The 10,543-nt window shown below is 34.3% G+C and overlaps 1 long non-coding RNA gene across 4 annotated transcripts in view; it reads right to left on the bottom strand.

The window, feature by feature from the left end:
* Positions 1–10,543, bottom strand: part of LOC107649907 (uncharacterized) — a 141,211-nt gene that overhangs the window by 89,640 nt on the left and 41,028 nt on the right. The window lies entirely within an intron of this gene.

The raw sequence follows: 10,543 nt of genomic DNA, 5'->3' as shown, positions 1-10,543 counted from the left end.
GTGGGTAGAAAACAATTTGTACAGATCCACTCAGTTCAAAGATCAGGCGAGCTTGGACCTTGATTTCAAGTCTACTTCAAAATAGCACTTTTTATTGCTACTGAGAAAAACAATAACTTGGACTAATGTAATGCTTTTCTTCCCTGGATCTCAAAGTGCTTCCCCTAAATAATCTCATCAATCCTCATGACATTCTTGTGAAGTAAAAAGAAAACAGATATTATAGGTATTATTACTATGCACTTTACTGAACAACTGGAGGGGCCACTATGACAACCTGGTCCAGAGTCCTAAAAGTGCATGGCTAACTAGATAAATGCCTGTTTAGCTAAGAGTCATGGAATTCCTTAATGGACAGCACTGAACCATGGGAAGGTTTAGCCTTACAGGTAAGGGCAGTACAAAATTGTAGCCACACACAATATTTCAGATCATTCAGTCTACCTCTCTTGGTTTACAAGATACAGAAGCCCAAAGTAAAAAAATGACTTAGTATGATATGAAAGGTGCCTGGAAATTTTACAAGTTGCTTTCCCAAATTTTCCATCACAAAAAGTAGGAAATGTCTTCCTCAGAACTATTTCATTCTTTTCAGTTAAGATCTTTGTTCAATAATGGTACATCACATTTGTAAAGCACTGGATGTTCTATTCAGTCATTTTCAGTCCTGTTTTGCTCTGTGACCCCATTTGGGGTTTTCTTAGAAGAGTGATTTGCCATTTCCTTCTCTAGCTCATTTTCCAGATGAAGAAATTGGGTTAAGTGACTTGCCCAGGATCCCAAAGCTAATGAGTGTCTGAGACCAGATTTGAACTCAGAAAGATGAGTCTACTACTGCACCACCTAGCTGCCCAAGAAACACTGGTGCAGAGCAGTATCATTTGATTCAGATTCAGAAAGAACATTGTTCCTCTCATGGTTTTCATGCCTACTTGTAGGATTCTGGACAAATCATGTCATCTCTCTCACCCTCAATTTCTCCATCTATGAAATTAAGGCAACAAAGCTCTATTATCTCCTTCATGGGGTTGTAGTGAGAAAGGCACTTTTAAAACCTAATAGAGTTGTATAAATAGGAATAGTTATGAATGCATTTCTATTTGATCTTTACAACAACTATTTTAGGTAAGTTTGGCAAAAATCCAATTTTTCAGAGGAGGAGATTGAAGTTCACATCCTCCCTTAACAATAGGTTAAGTGGACTTTACTAAGGTTATATTGCAAATAAGTGGTGTGGTTATAACTCAGTTTCTAGCTTAATGATACTTTCTCTAGTGCTCCATACTGCATTATTTTAGAAACCTTGAAATAGCTGGAGAGAAGCACATAAAACTGCATCTTTCATCAATAATTAAGTATGAATTATTTCATCAGATCCTTTCTATGATTATGGCTAATTCACTAGGTATCAAGGAACAATGGCATTATATACCATAGAGTACAAAGACAATAGGGACCAAAAGTGTACCTCACTGGTCAAAATGAGAAGCTCTTTGAAGATAAGGAAGGAGAAGTCAGCCAGCCAGTCAAAATAAAGGTATTAAGCACATATATGCCAAGCACTGTCTTGGAAAACTTAAATTTAATGCAATATAGTACAATGTAATGAGAGAAAAAGGAGAGGAAAGAGTACTGGCCTTGGAATCAGGAAGACCTGATTTCAGATCCTTCTTCAGACATTACATTTGCTAGTTCTGTGATTGTAAGCAAAAGACTTAACCACTCTCAGCCTCAGTTTGCCCATCTGTAAAATTGGGATAATAACCGTGCTTATTTCACAGAGTTGATGTGAGGACCAAAAGAATTTGTTTTATAAAGTGTATTGCAAGCCTTAAAGTGCTATCCTAAGTATTATTACTAGCCTTCTAATAGTGGAAAGCAACCTATGATCAAGTGTTGTCAAGAAATAGAAAGTTCTAAATGGAGAGATGTGAAGGTCATGAAGAGAACTTGACAAATTTGCCTCTAGTTAATGTTGGGTGTAGGGGACATCTCACTCATACTCTCAAATTTTAAAGTGTTTCTAAAAACTCTTTAGACTACTACAAGATATTTGGGGCCAGTGTAGGGCCAGCTTCTGATAATATTGATTACCCTTTGTCAGCTCAGTCCTTAGAATCTTACTTATCAAGCCAGAATGTAAGAACTGACTTGACTTCAAGCCAAAACTTGTTCCAGGCAACAAGCTCATTAGCAGATCAACTAACCCAAGATGATATCCTGATGCTTTCTTATCCAAAAACAGCTCTCATGGACTAATAGAAACCCACCAGGGTGTTTTGCTATTCAGAATACACAGAAGACACATCACAGCTAAAGAAGGCCTTAACTTTAATATGGTTCAATCCTTTTTATTTTATAGATGAGTAGACTGAGGCTCAGAGAGATAAATTGTATTGTCCAAAGTCACACAGGTTAGAAGCATATTAACAAAGCTGGTAATTAAATCCTAGGTTTACTGACTGCAGACACAGAACACTTGACATTATGCCATGCTGACCAATTAGTCAATAATTCCAGAGCAGTACAGATTTAAAATAATCCTCAGCATGCAGAGAAGAAGTAAGTGTACAATTATCAATACTGAGTGGGACTACCTAGGGGGTTCATCCAGCCAACAACTCCTGCTTGTACTACTGTCCTAGCTAATCTGCCTTCAGCAGTAACAGCTGTGCTGTGTGAAGACCCAGCTGCATCAGCACCATGGCCAGCAGCCTCTTCAGGGCTTTGGTGCTGATGCAACTTCTCAGAACTTGCTCACTTTTCTTTTTGACTGAGTCTACAATGCCAGAGAAGAAAAACAAATGGCAGGACAGAAAAGTAAATTTCAGGAAGACGCAAAGAGTTTTAAAACATTGTAAATGGTTGTGGAAGAATCAAAACACTAGGATCACCCTAAGAACTAAGAATAAAGAGCCTCCCAATTAGACCTACTTTTCAAGCAACCATTCCCCCAGGTTAACATAGAATCTATCCTTGTTTTCTCCATCTTCCAAACAAATCTTAGAATCTCAGTGAAGTCTCAATACATCTTGCTATCTGGTTTTTAAAAAGAGAATAGGTATTCATATGATTCAAACTTTTTATTTCACAGATGAGTAAACTGAGGTTCAGAGACATTAACTGTTTTGTTCAAAATTGTATAGGTTAAAAAGTACAATAAAAAGTTGGTAATTAAGTCCCAGACTTACGGACTGCAAATGCAGAGCTCCTGTCATTGTGCTAAGCTCAGCATTAGTCAATAATTCTAGAGTTGTACAGATTCTAGTGTTACTTGTTGAACGGTCAAAAATATCCCATCTGAATGCATACTACAAGAGCAAAGCTGATATTGATATCCTCAGTCTGAGACAGAGAATGAGAGAGTGAGTGGGGGTGGAGGGGAGAAAGCCAGAGACAGAAAGACAGAGATAGATAAAGAGACAGAGAAATATCTAAATAGGGGAAGGACATTGACTTATCAACATGGTCAGTCAGTAGCAGAATCAAGTTCTTATTCCAGAAGAAAAAGTTGTTTGATAATTAGTTTAGTACACATCAGATCTTAAAATAACTTTCCTTTATTGATATAACAAAAACTACAAAAATGACTCCATCTTATTGGAATAAGGAATAATCTTCTTGCATATGCTGCTTTCTTTCCTACTCTGACTCCCTATTGTTTTTCTTTTTCTTAAATCCCTCATCTTTATTCTCAGAGAAATGGAAATGAAACATATAAAAATTCCCTGGAGATCAGGCTCCCCAGAGGCAAACTGAATTACTATCTGAAAGTCTCAGTACAGCTTGCCTCTGCTGACAGACTTTTATCCTCAGCATAGCAAAATCTAAATCCTAGCTGAACTCTACATTTTCGGTTCTATTCAAAGAGTGAAAAACTGACCATGTAATACCAAGTGGCAACAGGGCTACTAATAACATCCTATTTAGCGTTCTCAGTTAGCAAATATTTTGCCAGCTCTAAGAACCAATGATTCATCTTGCAATTTAACTAATTAAGGAAAAAAGAAAGCCACATTTAACCATAAACTAAATCACTAAAGAAAAGGTATAGAACAACATAAAACACTCAAATATAACAGAGACCACTTTCTATATTCCAAGCCCTGTGTAATACAGTACTTGGTAATGCAAAATATGAGGCATGGACTCTTTGATAAAGAGCTTGTGATACAATCAGAGAAATAAGACTGACACATAAAATCAAAGGGTAATGAAAATGTTTTGAGCTTTTAGGATGTCTACTGGTTGAACTTTAAGAACTTTGACAAGTTGAACTTTCTTTAAATCTATAAAAATATAATCAAAATTGATCTGCCACTTATCAGATTTATAGGATCATGAAATATATGTTTGAGACTAGTTTGCATAAGTTGGTAGAGTGCTAGGCTCAGAGTTGAATCCAGCCTTAGACACTTTTTAGTTGTACAACCCTCTGAAAGTAATTTAACCTCTTTTATCCTCATTTTATTTATCTATAAAATGGAAAAAATAGTACCTACTTCTAATAATTGTTATGAAGACAAATAAAATATTATATGTAAAGTATTTTGTAAAACATGAAATGATATATGAATGCTAAATCATTGTCACTGAGAGTGCAAGGCTTCTTCAAACTTATAGTATAGAGGAAAATTCTTGAGTTGGGAATCAGAAATATCAAGGTTTGAATCCTACCTCTAACACTACTCATGTCATCTTGGGCAAGTCAATCAATTTCTCCAAGCCTCAGTTTTCTCATCTGTAAAATGGGAATAATAATAGAACCTTACAAAAGAGTCTATTTTGAGGTTCAATTAAGATATTGATTGTGTAGTGTTTTACAGACTTTAAAGCACTATATGAATATGGGCTATTATTTTTTCATTAATTTCTCTGCCTGGAATTCTGATTATTCTATTTGGCAAATTAGTTTATAGAAGACTCTTTGTAATGCCTTATAAGTTTTATGAGAAAATATGTTTGGTCTTTGGTTCCTAAGGATATAACTTTTCATGAAACCAGAGACCAGAAAATAATATTGGTCACTCTGATGGTCATCTGAAGGATCTATTGACTTCATGTGTCTGCAACATTAATTCAGCCATCAGTGACTGACCTCCTTCGATCCTGGAAATCTCTCAGTACATCTGAACTCAAAGAGCTTATTGCTTCCATTTATTTTGAGTCTTTGTGTATAGCTCTAATTCAGGATTTATTGTCAGCCAAAACAGAGGTAGTGAGAGTCAACAAAAACCATTAGGTCACCATCTAGCCAAGCATCTGCAAGGGATTTTTGCCACAGGGTCCTGCCTTGATTAGTGGCTGGGAAAGTTCCCAGAATTCAATGTTTAGAGGACCTGAACATGGCTTTGAACCCAGAGTATATGAGATAGCACAGCTGCAACCCAATGACATTTAACTAGATTTAAAGGATGAATGCTTTAAGCCTTATGGAAACCATTCACTACTTATTTTTGGCCATTGTGAAATGGCAAGAATGATGAGGTAAGACCTCATTTGTTTCCATAAATAAAAAAAAAACATGTAGTTTCAACAAAGATGTCTTCTCAGCAATTCCCTAGACATTCTGTACTGTATTCTAGTTTTCTTAATAGTGGTTGAATAGTGTCCTTTATCTCAGATATGTAAGTTTTTCTTCTCTAAATGTATTGTAAAATCTTTGCAATAAAAAATGCCTACATCAGGAAGGGATTCTAGAGATCATTTAACTCAACTCCTTTGATTTGGAAGGAATATGAGCCCTCAAGAGCCTCAATGACAGATCCAGCCTTTAAAGAAAGTTACCCAATACCTATTCCAAATAGTTCTTTACTTTATACCACACAGAAAGGAAAGAATATCTTTAAAATATCCTTTTCTTTTCTTTCTTCTCTAATTATGCAAAAAAGTCACAATCAAAAACCTCTAATTGGACAGAGGGTTCTTGATATATTCATTAAATACATGATTGAATAAGTATCTCAAAGTGCAAGGAAAAATCAGTGGGATTTTACAAAGATATGACAACTTTTCTCTCTTAGACATAGGTGACTACTCAGAATATCTTAGTAGACATTTGTATATAGAAAAACCTGAGGCCCAATCTTAATCACCATCCCAGAACCCCTAGTAAATTGACCATTTAATGAATTCCCTCAAATCACTCTCAAATGATACTTACACACAGATAATGGTAGTGATGGAAAGGAATAAAATCTTTCCAGGTACACAGAGGTCCCAAATTTGTCTGCACTAAATGAAGATTTATAGTGCTGATATGTTGGGAAAATATATAAATTTACAACACAGAGCAAAATGATCTGTTCACCAGATAATTTATTGAAAATTCTGTACAATAGACAGAATTAAAACTTCAATTTCCCTAGCACCTTATCCTTCATAGATATTGTTCTTGAATACTCTTAAATGGCCTACAGAGGAGGAAAAGGTCCTAGGTGTCTCTTGTTGAGTTTATAAACTGGTGCCCATCTTCACTACAGCATACACTTTTCCTATCCTGGCTTCAGATATAGGGTATAGCAGTGGGATATATGATTTAGCTAAAAACTCTACAACATCCTTGAAACCAAGAGAGAGTTTAGGGCTAAGGTTAGGGTAGATATAAGCAGAAAATGTGCTCTAGTTTTGGGGTAGAGGGAGTCTATCAAGACACTGAGAAATAATGGCGTAAAGAGAAAAATTTGTTTTCCTGGAAGAAAAAATAAATGGAGCAAATTTTAAGTCCAGAAAAGCAAGTGAGAAGTACTCTGTGGATGCCTTGAATGGTAGGTTAAAGACTTTTTCTTATTCCATAGAAAAGAAGGAAATAATTGGAAGTGTTTTAGCAAGAGTAATTATTTTATCAGATTTGCTTTAGAAGAATTATTTTATCAGAGTACAAAAAAAGAGAGGTAAGGTCTATTGGACTAAAATTCAATGAAATGAATTAGTCCAGGGGGAATGAGAAGCTCCAGAAATTGAAGTTCTAAATGTATAAAGACAAAGAATTACAAACAGGAGAAAAATAAGATGGTTATATGAACAACATGCTGTGGATGCACAGAGAAATTATTCACCAACTTAAATTATAAATTCCTGTATATACAAAGTAAAAGCTGGAATACATAGGGAAGGGTGAAAACTAGAGTTATAACCCTAGAAAAATGGTGTTAAAATTAGAGTGGCAATTAAAAGTCATGATAATTTTTAAACGTTTTTAGATATGTTGCAGAGGAAAAAAGAAAGAATAGGACAACATAGAATTGCTATTTGTAGTAGAATTGGTGGTGACAATAAAAAATCATAGATAAGGTAGCAATAAATTAATGTTCTATTTTTTCTGCCAAAACATTAATGCCCAAGATTGGAAAAAAATTAACTCAACATCTAGTTTTCCTTAATGAGTTCAAGTCACCAAACCCAGATGAACTACATCTTAAAGCCTGGAAAGAACTATCAGATATGATCTTTACATACAAGGCATTCTAAAAGTCTTAGTGCCATTTTTACTTCAATGCATTAAAATCACACTAACAATCTATTTGTAACAACTTGTATTTAGGAGAAATAATCTGGTTCTTTTGGGATAGGAGAAAAGCAAATATTGTTTTGGAATTTAAAAAGTGAACACGGATTCCAACAGTAAGAGATAGAAATAGAAATCCCACTTAAAATAATTATAGACAATATAAAATACTTGTGAATTTACCTGCCAAGACAAACTGATGAACTATATGATCTCAGCTTTTCACACAAATAAAGTCAGATATAAGCAGTTAAAAGAACCTTAAACAGTTGAAAGAACCATACTCATGGGTTGGCTAAGCCAATATAGCAAAAATGACAATTACTTAATTCAGTGGCATACCAATCAACCTACCCTAAAATATTTCATAGTTGGAAAAAATAATAAAATTCATACAGAAGAACAAAAGTTCAAAAATATCAAATGAATTAATAAAAAGAAATGTGAAGGAAGGTATCATAACTATATCAGATCTTAAAACATATTATAAAGTGTCAAGCATCAAAATAATCTGGTGCTGCCTAGAAATTAAGTCATAGACCAATGGAATAGATGAGGCATTAAACATGTAATGGCAAATAACCATTGTAAACTAGTAGTTGACCAAAGAGACAAACAAAAACTTCTGGGAAAACTAGAAGACAATATGACAGAAACTAGGCATAGACCAATACCTCATACCATATACCCATATTGGTGAGCCTATGACACTAATTCTGTTCTCCTCCACCTCTGAATTGTGCCTAAGGATTATTTACGTAACCCACCCCTGTGCCCAATGGGAGTTTTTCCTCCTTTCCTTGTCTGGAGTAAGGGGTAGACTCACATGCAGTATGAGAGTTGCAGTTTGGGCATTTGGTCTCTAAAAGGTTCATCATCACCACCATATACTAATATAAAGTCAAAATGGATACATAATTCAGAAATAAAGGGTGATAGCATAAACAAATTAGGGAGGCACAAAAGAGTTTACTCATCAGATCTATGGATAAGGGGAAAATGTATGTCTAAACAAGACACATAGAACATTATAAGATGTAAAGAAAGATAACTTTAACTATATTATAATATAAAGAGTTTGCACAAACAAAATCAAAGCAACCAAAATTAAAAGGCAAACAATATTTTTTTAAAAAATCTTTATGCCAAATGTCTCTGATAAAGTCCTCTTTTCTCAAATATATAAAGATCTGAGTCAAATTTGTGAGAATATAAATTGCCCTTCAATTGACAAATATCAAAGAATAAGAGCAGATAATTTTCATAAAGAAATTCAAATTATCTTTAGTGATATGGAAAAAATGCTCTGAATCATTATTACTTATAGAAATTCCTATTAAAACAACTCTGTTATACCACCTTACACCTAACAGACTGGCTAAAATGACAAAAAAAAGAAAATTATGAATCTTGGATGAGAAATAGAAAAATTAGGATACATACATTGTTGGTGGAGCTGTGAACTGATACAACCATTCTGGAGAGTAATTTGGAACCATGAACAAAGGGTCATAGAACTGTGAACATGTGTTCAGTTAAATCACTGCTAAGTCTGTATCCAAAAGAGATCAAATTCAAGGGAAATGGATCTATCTCTACAAAAATATTTGTTGTATCTCTTTTTTGTGGAAGCAAAAAATTGAAAACTGAAGGGATGTCCACCAATTGATGAATGGCTAAATAAATTGTGGTATATGACTAACAGAATACTATTGGGCTATAAGAAATTACCAACAAGAGGATTACAAAATAATCTGGAAATATTTAGAAGAAGTGGTTCAAAGAGAAGAGAGCAAAACAGAAGAGCATTGTACATGCTAACAATAATAATCTACCATGAACAACTGTGAATGACTTAATTATTACCAATAAGGCAAGTATCCAGGAGAGTTCCAAAGGACTAATGATGAAAAAGATTATCCACAGTCATAGGAGGAACTGACCAAGTCCAAATGAGATTAAAACATGCCATTCTTCATTTTATTTCTACCATGAATTTTCTCTGGTGTAAGTAATATGTATTATGCTCCACAACATGATGAATATGGAAATAAGTGCTGTATGATAACATACATACAACTTATATTACCTGCCAAAAATGATTATTAAAATTGTATTGACATATAATATAAAATTAAAAGGTAACAAAATACCAGCAATAAACTATAATAGTAACTCTCACAAAATGCATTACTAATGTGGTTAATCTGTTACTAAAAGGATTGTCAATTAATATCTAGAAAAGAAAATTTCAGTGAGTCTTTGCATGGAACTGAAATCATTCAAAGTCTTCCTATGCTATTTGCTTTCTCCCCAACTTAGTCTCTGATCTATACCATCTCTAAAGTAAATAACCATGACCCTATTTTGGTACCCATTCATCCAACAAGACTCCCAACTTCCACCTTCCCTTTATTTTTTCTCTCATTAGAGTATAAACTTCTTGAGAGTAGAGACCATCTTGTTTTCTTATTTTTGTATCTTCACAGTGCCAAGAACAGAGTAAATATTTAATAAGTATTTTATAAGAGGCAAAAAGAAGGGGATAAGGATTTGTTAAACACCTATTAGGTGCCAAATACTGTGCTAAGTGCTTTACATTTATTATTCATTTGATCACCACACTAACCTATAAAAGAGATGTTATCATCATCCATATTTTTAGTTAAGAAAAATGAGGCAGACAGAGTTGTAAGTGACTTGCCCAGGTTCCACAAAGATAGCAAATATCTGTGGTCAGATTCAAATTTAGGTCTTCTGAACTCCAGGTTCAGGGCTTTAATCAAGGCATCATGTTTATATATCTATATTTCTATCTTTATTTTTTTCTGAACAGGATTAACAGTTTAAAATGTCCTCTGTACATTCTCTGAAATTTTTAGACTTAGTTGTCTAGTGTCCTGACTAAGATATTAACTGACTTGCCCTGTGTTCCACAGGCAAAAGTGAGATTTCAACCCAGCTCTTCCTAGCTCTAAGCCTAGCTCTCAGTCTCCTACATCAGGCAACCTTTTATATATTGGTGTATAGTTTCAT

The sequence above is a fragment of the Monodelphis domestica genome, chromosome 8 (assembly GCF_027887165.1).
Source record: "Monodelphis domestica isolate mMonDom1 chromosome 8, mMonDom1.pri, whole genome shotgun sequence".
Classification (NCBI taxonomy): domain Eukaryota; kingdom Metazoa; phylum Chordata; class Mammalia; order Didelphimorphia; family Didelphidae; genus Monodelphis; species Monodelphis domestica.
This window is presented reverse-complemented; position numbering and strand designations above follow the sequence as displayed.